We start from the raw sequence: 13,826 nt of genomic DNA, 5'->3' as shown, positions 1-13,826 counted from the left end.
CCATGGGGGATGCTGGCTACAGTGGCTACCAGCATATCTCCCCATAGGAGCAAGATAGGACATAAAAGTCTGGTATCCCTGAACTCAGAATTTAATAACACATCTTTTAGGAAAGGTTGTTTTTAAATCCTGTGTTTGAGAACAGCACTTTTAGAAAGTTGCTGTTCTCTTGTCTGACCCTTCTGTGTGCCTTGGCCTGTTTGTGAATTGCCTGTCTGGTTTGAGAGTGACAGGGGCTGGGAGCCCCCAGGAGGCTGTCTAGGTCAGCCCTAGGCTGAATGACTGCATCTGCATCTTGAGTGGTGGGATGGGATAGCACCTGGGCCTGAATAGGGCTGTGCCTGCCTTCCACAATGCTGGCTCCACCTCCTGCTGGGTGGCTGACAACCCTGCCTCTCTCCCTGAAAGGAAAGGAGAGGCCAGGAAAACAAAGTGCTCAAGGAACACTCAGAACTGGTTCAGACCGGGCTCAGAACCGTCCTGCAAAAAGGGATCAAAGACTTTTAGGTGTATAAGTACAGGACCTGTGACTGCAGAAAATTAGATCATCCTGGAAACAAGAAGGAACCTCTGCCAAGGAGAAAGCTGGAAGACTGAAGAAGAAGGACTGCCCTGCTGTGTGATGCTGGACTGACCTGCAGTTGCTTTGCTGACTAGGAGAGGGGAAGGACTTTGTTGTTGCTTTGTCCCCTTACTTGAAGGAATCTCCAAGGGCCTGTTGTGAGCTGGCTCCCTGTTTTGAAGTTCAGGAACAAAAGGACTTCACCCCCATCTTCCACGAGCTCTGCTGAGAGAGCTCTGTCCTAACTAGAGTGATTGGGCCAGTTGTGGTGCCTCTGGAAGTTGTACCTGTGCTGGGAAGCTGGAAACCAAGATTTGAGAGACTTTGCTACAGAACAGTTACCGCATCGCTCGCTTGCGGAGCGCATCCCCATCAGTGCGAGGAAATTACCGCCGCTACGAAGGCCGAGATTGTCGCAGCGCCTGTTGCCGCTGCAAGAGTCGTCGCATCCTTCCTTTGCGGGACGCACCAGTCCGGTGCGGGAAGATTAACATCGCTGCGAGTATCGTCGCAGAGCCTTTCGTCACTGGGTGAGATCGTCGCACTGCTTGCTAGCGGACCGCAACACGTCGCTGCGAACATCGTCGCAGAGCCATCGCATCGAGGAGCTGCGAGAGGAAGATAGCCGCTGGACCGCGCATTGTCGCCCCGGAGATCGGCGCAGCCCCCAAAGATCATCGCATCGTGCCCTTGTGAGCTTTTTCACTACGGAACCTCCGTACCGGAATCCATACAAGGTATTGCCTCCCTCCCCATACAGACCGGATTAGTCGCAACACGCCCGCTACATCCAGCAGGGTTGTCGCAGCGCCTCCCCAGGGTCTCAGGAGTGACGCATCGCTTGTTTTCCACTGCACCAGCTTCTGTTTTGGAACTTTATCGCATTTAAAGGTACTGTTGGCTAAACGTGGCGCAACTGTGAACTTTTCACGCAACTGTGGATTATTTTAACGCAACCTTAAGAACTCATTTGAAACCATATTCTTGAACTGTGTATGTTGGATTTTTGTTGTTTTGGTCTTGTGTAGTTTAGATTAAATACCTTTATTTTCTAAACTGTTGTGGAGTCAGTTTGTGGTGTTTTCACTTTGTTACTGTGAGTGTTGGTAAAAATACTTTACACATTGCTTTTGGATCAGCCTCACTGCTTGTGCTAAGCTACCAAGTGGGTGAGCAGAGGTTATCTAAAGAGTGTTTCCTCCTTACCCTGACTAGAAGCATGGGTCCCTATTTGGACAGTGGTACCTACTTCTGCCAACTAGAGACCCCCAGTTCTAACAGGGTAGAGTTGGGAACATTAAGGTATTCTCACTAGTGAAGTGGTTGATAACACTGAACTATTCTCAGGTTTGAATTGGTAACACAGAAGTATTCTCGTTTTAGAATTGGTAACACTGGGGTACTCTCAGATTAGAAGTAGTGGTATTGAACTATTCTCAAAGTAGAGTTCACAATAATCAGCTCTTCTCAGGGACAAGTTGATAACATTGAGATATTTCAGGTTTAAATTGTAACATTGAGGTATTCTCAGAGTAGAGTTGATAACGTTGGGGTATTCTCAAGTTTGAATTGGTAACATTAAGGTATTCTCACGTTAGAAAAGATAACATTGAGGTATTATTAGGGTAGAGTTGATAACCGGGTATTCTCAGGTTTGAATTGGTAACACTGAGGTATTCTCAGGTTCAAGTTGGTCACATTGAGGTATTGACACTGTAGATTTGATAACATTGAGATGGGCAAAGATTAGATTGGCGACACTGAAGCATTCTTAAATTAGAGGTGATAACATTTTGGTGTTTGTGGGTTAGAATTGTTAACACTGAGGTATTATCAGGTTAGTGTTGATAACATTAAGATATTCTCCAGCTAGAACTGGTAACAGATAGGTATTCTCAGGTTACAGTTCATGAGATTGAGCTCTTATCAGGTTGGACTTGGTAACAATGAAGAACTGTATCAACAGGGAGGAACACAGGGTTAGGACAATTATTTAAAGGGGTCCAATGTATGTGTCCTAGAAAGACTATCAACAAAAAGAAATACAGAGTTCCCCGGTTGCAGTCAGCTAAAGGACTGTCATTGGTCTCTCTCTTATCGGGTCAAACAGTAAAAAGGTGAGTGTAGTGAACCCTCTCTTGGAATTTTTGGGGTACCTCACACAAGTCGCCGGTTGGACTACACTTGTAATCCCACCCGGTGATCGTTCAGCGTCATCATCGGTACCCTGCCCCTGCGACAGGCTGGCAGTGCAATGCCTGTCGGGCAACAATACTTGTTGCTCTTTGGCGGGGATCTTCTATTCCTTCGCCAAAGGGTGTGTGGATGTAAGGGGACCATGCAAGGAGGTAATATGTGAGTGTGCAAAAGTGAGCGTGGGTGAAATAAAAGGAGTCAGTGGAGTCCAAAAATTGGGATTTTAATGATATGGCTCACTGCTCTATTAAAAATACAAGGGGTATAGAGGCAGAACTATCAAGGTAGTAAGCCTCATTCAACCCTTGGTGAGTGGATGGTCAACATGTTTCTTGCTTATAGAGCAATTCGTCAGGACCAAGGGGTGCTCATATGATTTGCAAGGGCTCCCCCGTGATCAGGGGGCCCAGTATACGACCTGGTAGGTGTCGTATGGCAGTCCTTTCCTCAGGACCCTTCCCAGGACTAAATGGGAGAGAGAAGAGAGAAGTGTACTGTTAAGGAGAGACCAGAGAGACATCATGGACAAACGTGGAAACATTCGCGTTTTGTGACTGTCATAATATACAGTGGGTGAGCATGCCTTTGGTTTGCTCAAGGAAGATCGCATGCTTAGTGGTATCCAACAAAGTTGGTTGGAAGTTTGTCATGCAGTAAAAAACCTGTGAAAATCAAGGGCTATTACTGTGCTATCAGCATGCGCGATAGCTAGTGGAAATTGAGACAACATTTGTGGGGAGAAAAACAGACTTCAAACATGTCTTTGTGAAGTTTCAGAAAAGAACACTAGATGGAGTCAGTGTATGGGTAACTAACCCTTGGATTAAACCGTAACACCAGCCGCAATAATACAGTGATGGTAAAATTTAGAACAACCTTACCCGTTTGTTACACTACGGAGGCTTCCTCGAGCTGACCGGGTGGGGCCAGGACTTGGTGGAGACCACCTGTTAGGAGGAAGTATCCCCGCCATGTTATCGATTGGCGGTCAATGCGTCTCCCCATTCAACTGCTTAAAGCTTGGTCCCGCCGTGGCGCTCAGAAAGAGGCGCACGCGGGGGCGCAGAATGGAGCATATGTGCCTTACCTCGGAGTTCCTGGCGTGGGGCGTCTAGTCACCTACCCTTCCCACTGCGGACGGTGCCGCAGATCAGCCGGTAAAGTTTGGCGTCCCGGGCGCACTACTTATGACCCGTGTGTGTGGCCAGTTTAGTGGGCGTGGCCCCGGCGTGTTACCAGGCAACGAGTGGTAAATAATGGACACAGAAGATTCACTCGCTCCGTGTGTTGCCGGTGGTTAACAACGAAGACGGCTTCGCGTGCTAACGAGGAGGGAGGGAAACGTGAGTGCCATCTTGAGAGGGAGGTGGAAATAGGCAGCTTCATGGTTATGGGCTGGGTTCGGCATAGTAAGGACAAAACAGTCCATTGGTCAGCTATCTAGTGAGCATTGTCCAGGGCACCGCATCGTTGAGCCCGTTTTCATCTGTGTGTAGACGGTGTACCCATCTCTGCTCCAGTCTGAAGAGGGATTGCTGATTCATACCAGGTTGGCATTCTAGAACTGTCCACTTTATGTCCTCAGTGGTATGTTTGTGTTCCTTGCAATGTTCATACAGCCCGGTGTGTGTTTTGGAGCATCGAATATTACTGTTGTGCTCCATTATCCGTTGTTTCACCGGGCGCATTGTCATCCCGATATAGAGCAATCTGCAGGGGCACACCAAGATGTATATACATCTCGAGCTGTTACAATTGGTGTGTTTGTGAAAGGTCCAGGTGAAATCTCCTGGGAGTTCGATTGTTCTGCCTTGGATGGTTTGGGGGCATACCACACAGGAACCACATTTGTAGTGTCCAGTGACAGGGGGAAGATCCCAAAGGGTCCTGACTGGTCGAGTTTGTAATTTCTTAGGGCGAGTGTGGATCAATGTGTCCTTGAGGTTGGCAGTCCTTTTGAAAGCGAACCGTGGTCGTGCCAATTCCATCCCAGTGGAGTTCAAGATACCCCAATGTGTCATCACGGCTTTCTTGATAAATGATGAATGCCTGGTGTAAGAGGTGACACAGGTGATGATGTCATCTGGTTCTTTAGGGTGGACCTCTAGAAGGGCATCTCTATTGTTGTTCAATGCTCGTTTGTACGAATTCTTTAACAACCGGGTGGGATACCCTCTGTCCTGGAGTTTATGCTGTAGGGTCCGGGCCTCTTGTCTGAAGTCTTGGACAGAGCTACAATTCCTCCGAATTCTAAGGAATTGCCCAAAGGGTAAATTATCTCGCAGGGCTTTAGTATGGTGGCTTTGGTAGAGAAGCAAGCTATTTCTGTCAGTATCTTTCTTGTATAGCGTGGTGGTTATTGCTTCGGGTCCCAGATTGATGGTAAGATCGAGGAATGGTATGGACGTCTCCGAGATGGTTCCAGTAAATTTAAGGAAGGGGTCTTGTAAGTTAATCCAGTCACAAAAGGCTTCACAGCTGGGACGGTCCCCTTTCCAAAGAATCAAGATGTCGTCGATAAAGCGACGCCAGAGAGTTAAGTTCTCTCGGTAGGGGTTTTGCTCCGGAGGGTAGATGTACCTCTTCTCGAACGAAGCCATATAAATGCAGGCCAAGCTCGGCGCGAAGGTAGAACCCATCGAAGTCCCCCGCACTTGATGGTATAACTGGGATTCATACCTGAAGAAGTTCTCGGTCAGGGCGATGTGGGCCAGTTCCATAATGAATGTTATTGGTGTTGGGGATAACCATTCCTCTTCTCGCATCAGCGAATCCACTGCTTCCAGGGTTGCTTGTTGCGGGATATTAGTATAAAGTGCCTCCACATCGAGGGTAAGAAGCAAGTCAGTGTCCTCTCTGCCATCTATGTCTGCAATTAGACGGAGTACATCCCTGGTGTCTTGCAGGTAGGATGGTATCTGTTTGACGTAAGGTTGGAAGAACGCATCACAAAATTGTGACAGTGGTTCTAGTAGAGATCCAATTCCAGAGACAATGGGTCTCCCAGGGACAGGAGACGTGCCCTTGTGTATTTTCGGGAGAGTATAAAAGTAGGGGATAACAGGATCCGGAGTGATCAAGAAATCTGCTTCCTTTCTACTAATCCACTCGTTAGTCTCCCCCTCAATCACAAGGCCCATGATGGTAGTTGTCAATCTTTTAGTTGGGTCCTCAAGGAGAGGTCTGTAATGGTTGGTATTTGTCAATTGTCTTCTGCACTCACGATCATAGTCTTCGTAGTTCTGAATGACCGTGGCGCCCCCCTTGTCTGCTTGTTTAATGACGATCGACTCGTCTTGGCCTAGTGTTTTGACTGCTAGTCGTTCTATATTGGACAGATTGTGGAAGGTTTTCTTCGAAGGTATCCACGCATGCTCCTCAGGACCGCCCGCTCAAAAGTCAGGACTTCGGGTGGTACCATCCCGTCAGTGGGAGTAAAGGTGGAGGGTTTTCTTAGACCTGTATCAAGATCCGGGAGCTCAGGTTGGTTTTCAAAGAATGCCCGAAGACGGATTTTCCTAAAAAATTGTTTCAGTTCGATCATCTCTTGGAATGGGTCTGGGGTCGGTGTGGGAACAAAGCCAAGACCTTTCTCTAGTACTCGTGTTTCGGTTGGTGTCAGGGTTCTCTTTGATAGATTGACAACTAAGCTCGTCTCCCCCTGGATGACATGCTCCTGGTCTCCATTGCTGCTGGTGCTGGTATCTGGTCCTGCCACTGTACACCCTTTTGCCCTCCTCGCTTTCGCCCTCTTCCTCTGCCCCAGCCTCTGCCGTGAAAAGGTGGCAGATTGGGGGGGTAGAATTGCGGGGGGCCCTGTGGGTAGAAGGGGTACTGCCAGGGGGGTGCCATCTGTGGTGGCCCATGGAAGGCTGGGCCTTGGTAATAGCCTTGTTGCCATGTCCGAGGTGGTCGGGGATTTCTTGGTGGGACTCCCCCACTGGAATCACTACTATCCGATCCACGTCTGGTATCGCTCCCTGAGTTTTCATCAGAGGAGTAGGTTTTCTTTTTCCCGTTGTAATCATCCTTCAAGTAGGGGTAGACTTTTTCTTTTACAAATTTGGCAATATCTTTCTCGAGTTTGGTTGTTTTTTGTTTCAGTAGAAACTCATGGTGATCCGCCATTTCTTGATTTATTTCCGAGAGTTTGGTCGTAAACGCTGTCTTATTGTTCTTGGATATGGCGGTTTTCATGGTAGCTTCCATAGCGGAGATCTTCTCTATTAAAGCATCTGATAGACGCTTCGCCGTTTGACTGATGAGAAAGAGGAGATCCTTGGTGCATTTCCACGAAACTTGACACCACTCTAATTTGAACCTTTTGTCGTCCAGAAATAGTCTCGGAATTATGTTCACTACCAAACCTTGTGGGGCTATATTACTCCTCAAGTAATCCAAGGGTTAGTTACCCATACACTGACTCCATCTAGTGTTCTTTTCTGAAACTTCACAAAGACATGTTTGAAGTCTGTTTTTCTCCCCACAAATGTTGTCTCAATTTCCACTAGCTATCGCGCATGCTGATAGCACAGTAATAGCCCTTGATTTTCACAGGTTTTTTACTGCATGACAAACTTCCAACCAACTTTGTTGGATACCACTAAGCATGCGATCTTCCTTGAGCAAACCAAAGGCATGCTCACCCACTGTATATTATGACAGTCACAAAACGCGAATGTTTCCACGTTTGTCCATGATGTCTCTCTGGTCTCTCCTTAACAGTACACTTCTCTCTTCTCTCTCCCATTTAGTCCTGGGAAGGGTCCTGAGGAAAGGACTGCCATACGACACCTACCAGGTCGTATACTGGGCCCCCTGATCACGGGGGAGCCCTTGCAAATCATATGAGCACCCCTTGGTCCTGACGAATTGCTCTATAAGCAAGAAACATGTTGACCATCCACTCACCAAGGGTTGAATGAGGCTTACTACCTTGATAGTTCTGCCTCTATACCCCTTGTATTTTTAATAGAGCAGTGAGCCATATCATTAAAATCCCAATTTTTGGACTCCACTGACTCCTTTTATTTCACCCACGCTCACTTTTGCACACTCACATATTACCTCCTTGCATGGTCCCCTTACATCCACACACCCTTTGGCGAAGGAATAGAAGATCCCCGCCAAAGAGCAACAAGTATTGTTGCCCGACAGGCATTGCACTGCCAGCCTGTCGCAGGGGCAGGGTACCGATGATGACGCTGAACGATCACCGGGTGGGATTACAAGTGTAGTCCAACCGGCGACTTGTGTGAGGTACCCCAAAAATTCCAAGAGAGGGTTCACTACACTCACCTTTTTACTGTTTGACCCGATAAGAGAGAGACCAATGACAGTCCTTTAGCTGACTGCAACCGGGGAACTCTGTATTTCTTTTTGTTGATAAACAATGAAGAACTCTCAGTTTAGAATTGGTAGCACTGAGCGATTCTCAAGGTAGAGTTCATAACATTAAACGCTTGGCAGGGTAGAATGGGTAACATTGAGGGGCCTTTATTTTTTGCACTGCACACCACCCCACTTCAGACATGGCCATATGCAAATCAGCCATGAACCTGTGCCTCATCGGAACAGTCCAGCCCGAACTGCCTAGCCATGTCTTCCCTGGACTGGAATCAAGCATCCTAGGACCGGTTTCTGGCTATCAGCCGTCATCAGCCAGGATAGCTTGACTCCAGTGGTGTGGAGAGCACGGGACTCACGTCTGAGCTTATCGTCCCACTCGGGGTGACAAATGCAAAAACAACAGTTGAAGGACAGAATTCAGAACAATGTCATACATTCACCCCAGTACAGAGATCTGGGCCTAAATCCATCGTTTTTTTGCACTGCACACCACCCCAGTTCAGACATGGCCATATGCAAATCAGCCTTGATCCTGTGCCTCATGGGAACAGTCCAGCCGGAACTGCCAAGCCATGTCTTCCCTGGACCAGAATCAAGCATTCTGGGACCGGTTTCTGGCTATCAGCCGTCATCAGCCAGGATAGCTTGACTCCAGTGGTGTGGAGAGCACGGGACTCACGTCATCAGCCAGGATAGCTTGACTCCAGTGGTGTGGAAAACACGGCACTCACGTCTGAGCATACCCGTCCCACTCGGGGTGACAAATGCAAAACCAACAGTTGATGGACAGAATGCAGAACAATGTCATACATTCACCCCAGTACAGAGATCGGGGCCTAAATCCATCGTTTTTTTGCACTGCATACCACCCCAGTTCAGACATGGCCATATGCAAATCAGCCTTGACCCTGTGCCTCATGGGAACAGTCCAGCCCGAACTGCTAAGCCATGTCTTCCCGGGACCGGAATGAAGCATCCTAGGACTGGTTTCTGGCTATCAGCCGTCATCAGCCAGGATAGCTTGACTCCAGTGGTGTGGAGAGCACGGGACTCACGTCTGAGCATACCCGTCCCACTCGGGGTGACAAATGCAAAAACAACAGTTGATGGACAGAATGCAGAACAATGTCATACATTCACCCCAGTAAAGAGATCTGGGCCTAAATCCATCGTTTTTTTGCACTGCACACCATCCCAGTTCAGACATGGCCATATGCAAATCAGCCTTGACCCTTATCTTACCTTATCTTAGGTGCAATTTATAAAGCGCACTGACGCCGAGGCTTCCTGGTGCTGAGAGACAGAGTGAGTGAGAGGGAAACAAAGTAGCGGGATTCTAGTTGAGGGGAAGAAAGAGGTGAGTTTTAAGTAGTTTTCTGAAGTTCAAGAGAGAGGATGAGGATTTGATGGAGAGAGGGAGGGGGTTCCAGAGTCCAGGGGCTAGATAAGAGAAGCGGCGACCGCCGAATTTCTTAGTTTTGATTTTGGGGGTGGCTAGCAGGTGACGGTGGGCAGAACGGAGGTCAGTAGGGGCGAATAAGAGATTTTACAAACGCAGGGCCGGAACAGCGAAGGTTTTGAAAGTGAGACATGCCACCTTGAAGGCTGCCCTTTGGTCTATTGGGAGCCAATGAAGACTGTGAAGGTGGGGTTTGGCTGATTGCCATCTGGGGGTATTATGAATTAGGCGGGCCGCTTGGTTCTGGACAACTTGGAGGCGGTGTGTCAGGGATGATGGGAGGCCGTGGTAAATCGAGTTAGAAAAATCCAGGCGGGAGAGCACGAGTGAGATCACAACTTGGGTGAGTGCAGCGGGGGGAAGTAAGTGGCGGACTTTGCGGAGCTTCCGGAGCTGGTACATGCAGGAGGATATTACAGCTCCCACCTGTGTTCTAAGAGAAAGATCAGCGTCAATGATCACTCCCAGACTCTTTACAGCTTTCACCGGGATTGGGGGGAGCCTAGCTCCGGAGGCCAGAACTGCGGGCCCCAGTGGGCGTGACTGAGTCCCGGGAGGAGGAGCTCAGTTTTCCCGGGGTTAAGTTTCAATTGGTTCTGGTTCATCCAACATTGGATGTGGGTCATGACTGCGTGGAAAGTATTGATGGCATGAGGTGAATTGAGCGGGAGTATAATCTGTAAGTCGTCAGCGTAATTGTAGACAACAATGTCCCAATTCTGAAGAGATTGGATCAGAGGCCGGAGGTATAGGTTAAATAAGAGCGGCGATAGAGAGGAGCCCTGGGGGACTCCACAGTGCGTGGGGGTTTTAGTGGCAGTGTAGGACCCCAGGCGGACCGCCTGTGCTCTTCCTGCGACCCTGTGCCTCATGGGAACAGTCCAGCCCGAACTAACAAGCCATGTCTTCCCTGGACCGGGATCAAGCATCCTAGGACCGATTTCTGGCTGTCAGCCGTCATCAGCCAGGATAGCTTGACTCCAGCGGTGTGGAGAGCACGGGACTCAGGTCTGTGCATACCCATCCCACTCGGGGTGACAAATGCAAAAACAACAGTTGATGGACAGAATGCAGAACAATGTCATACATTCACCCCAGTACAGAGATCTGGACCTAAATCCATTGATTTTTTGCACTGCACACCATCCCAGTTCAGACTGTGTTCTGCATTCTGTCCATCAACTGTTGTTTTTGCGTTACGTCCAGAGCGGCCAACATTGGCACTGGGGAACCAGGTTCGAGTTTTGTCCTCGTCTCAACGTCCTGTGATTCTGCTCAAAACCCATTACCTTTCCGTGCCTAAAAACAACAACAAAACTGAATGTGACCTTGTGCAATGTAAACTGGTGCTCTTGTTTAGCGCTCCAATACATTCGGGTCGAGGTTCGCTCTGTATAAAAAGGCAAAGGAAAATCTAGAACCAACCTGGCTTGTGAGAATGTTTAATTTCAAAAAAATATGATGTTGGGAGTACTGGACCCTCAACCCCAAATGGAGGCACTTGGATTTACATTGAAGATGTTATGTCACTATGGATTACTTAACACATGGACCAGGAAATGTACATTCCCCTGTACAGGCAGCATCAACTAAACCCCTGTAGTGAGGAGCGCCACTCAAGGAGCATGTAGGGGCCGATTAAAGGTGAACCAAAATAAGGCCAGAGTTCTCACACCACACAATCACAGATACCACCGGCATCGGTCATTCCAGGCTGGGAAGTATTCCCGATTTGGAGATGATGGGAGACTAACATGAGGTTATAGGCGTTTATGCACCAATCTCTTCATATTTCTCTTCAATTCAGAGAGTTTTTCGCCACAAATTTCGCCTGCTTTGAGCAAGAAAAATGTTCTTGTGAAAGAATCATGAGCAAGAACCATCTTCCTTCCTTCCTTCCTCCCACCCACCCACCCACCCACCCATCCATCCATCCATCCATCCATCCATCCATCCATCCATCCATCCAACCACATACATTCAAACTCACACACCAATAAACAAGACAATAATTTTACTTTAAAGGAACCCAACCAATCCAGGTTGCCAATGGCTGAATAACAGGCACTGCAGTTCAGCGCTGTAATGCTATTGGTTAGCCTTGCGTTTCACTGGTATTGTGTCCAGAAACTGTGCTCGTGGACTGCGTCATTCTATAGCGACAGTGCGCACAATAAGGGGTTGACCTACACATTGCCGAGAGGATCGTCTGAGTTTCTTATTTCTCACATATGTAAAGTATATAGATATACATTTTAAGCTGAATGGAGGGTCTCCTGTGGGGATGCATTATAGGGTCATAAGCACGTCAAAGTAGGCCTTGGCTTCTCTCTATCTTGACAGTTCCTGGTGTTTAACAATATTGCTGCAGGAAATTAACCTGCAAATTCTACATAATAAATGGCCAGAGCTATTGCCAGAAGACATTAACTACTGCCTCATTCAGTCACAAAGAATAAACGTATAAATTAAACAAGTAACTTGTTTAAAATAGAAATGGCCAGTCGGCTATTTTGTCAACCATTCGTTCCCATTCCTCTTTCCACGTAAGCACTCACAATCAATCAATCAACATTGCAATTAGAACACACTATTTTCCCCCTCATTAACTTTTTGAGGGACCACATTGGCTTGATGTGAACGGCACATGCTGTTTCATTAGCAGGTACATTTTAAAAGCTTAGCCACACGCTGCAGAGAGAGTGAAGTTACACATTAACTCATTGGGACAAGAAAGCATATTTTAAGCTATACGCTTGCACAAACACCTTTTAGGGGCATCTGTGAATAAGCTTTCGTAACCCTTGAAGTTTTTACAACTTACTCTGCCATCTTTAGTTTTCTAGGCCCTCGAGACAACAAGCACTGGCACAGCCAATAGGTCCAGCGTTGACTATCATTCTTTTGACTGTGTTCAAACTTGTTTTTTTAAATGCATTTCTAAATATTTTTGCAATGCATGCACGAACGTGTGCATGCATGCAAAGACAGACGTCTCTAGATGTTTTGTAATAAGGTTAAAAGATGACTGCCATACGTAGACAACCCCACGCATAAAATGCTAGTGTGAGATAAACCTACTTTAAGTGGGACACAGCTATATTCTACATTATTCATCAATCTTCAATACCTTCGGAAAAGTTCTGTAAATAAACATTCACACCTTATACTCGTCTTTGTTACAATGAATGTGCCCAGAGCACTGTATTACAACTATTTAAAATGGTCACATGCCCAGGTATCCACTGGTGGATAATTAATTGTTAACAGAAGCTTTGGTCTTTCAAACACGTTTTTGGACCATGTTTTGGCCTTAAGCCACAACCTACCTTGAAACATACCCCTGCAATACACATCAGGAGTGCTGAGCCTCACTGACAGTGCAATCTGTAAAGGGGCAGAGTGGTTGGGGATAACTTGTCTGCGCACCAGTTTTGTGACTTCAGTCACCTGCATTCATGCGCATCCCTACAGTGCAAGCTTATAGTGTTGAGCTAAGCTCGGCACACCTGGTGTGGGTTGCAGGGGTATGTTTCAAGGTCGGTTGTGGCTTAAGGTCAACGCCTGCTATCTATATAATATATTTATTATATATACATAAATATAATATATATATGTGTATGTATGAATATATATAAATATATATATATATATATATATATATATATATATATTTATATATATATATATATATATATATATATATATATATATATATATATATATATATATATATATATATATATATATATATATATATATATATATATATAAATAGATGCCACGTATTGGAGGGTGTTTACATCATGGGTGAAAACCTTTTGCAATCCATTCCGTGTTTTTGATCTTTCCCCTTCCCTGTTGAATAAGATGCAGGTGCATTGAAACGCGTCAGGGACAGAAAATCATTTGGGAAAGTGAGCTGGTTTTAAAGAATAAAAGGTGTTTCCTTCCTCTGTGGAGTGGCGTCTCTGAGCTCAGGGGCATTCTTGGGATATATAAATAGATATATAAATATCTACGGAAATGTTGGCTGGAGAGAAAAAAGTGTGAACTTCATATCGCCTTTGATAAAGGAGAATGTTTCTCTGAAACGCGTCAGGCAGTGGGAAAAAGGGAGTATTCTGGACTAAAATTCCCGCTTTATCTGGAATAAAAGTTGTTGTGCAACCTACCTTATTTTGAGTGCGGACTTGCTTGCAGGGCAATCTTTCGGAAATATTTACACGGCAGGTAAACCAGCCGTGAAGTCGACGCACC

Source organism: Lissotriton helveticus, chromosome 10 (genome assembly GCF_964261635.1).
Source record: "Lissotriton helveticus chromosome 10, aLisHel1.1, whole genome shotgun sequence".
Lineage (NCBI taxonomy): Eukaryota > Metazoa > Chordata > Amphibia > Caudata > Salamandridae > Lissotriton > Lissotriton helveticus.
Note: the sequence above shows the minus strand (reverse complement) of the source record.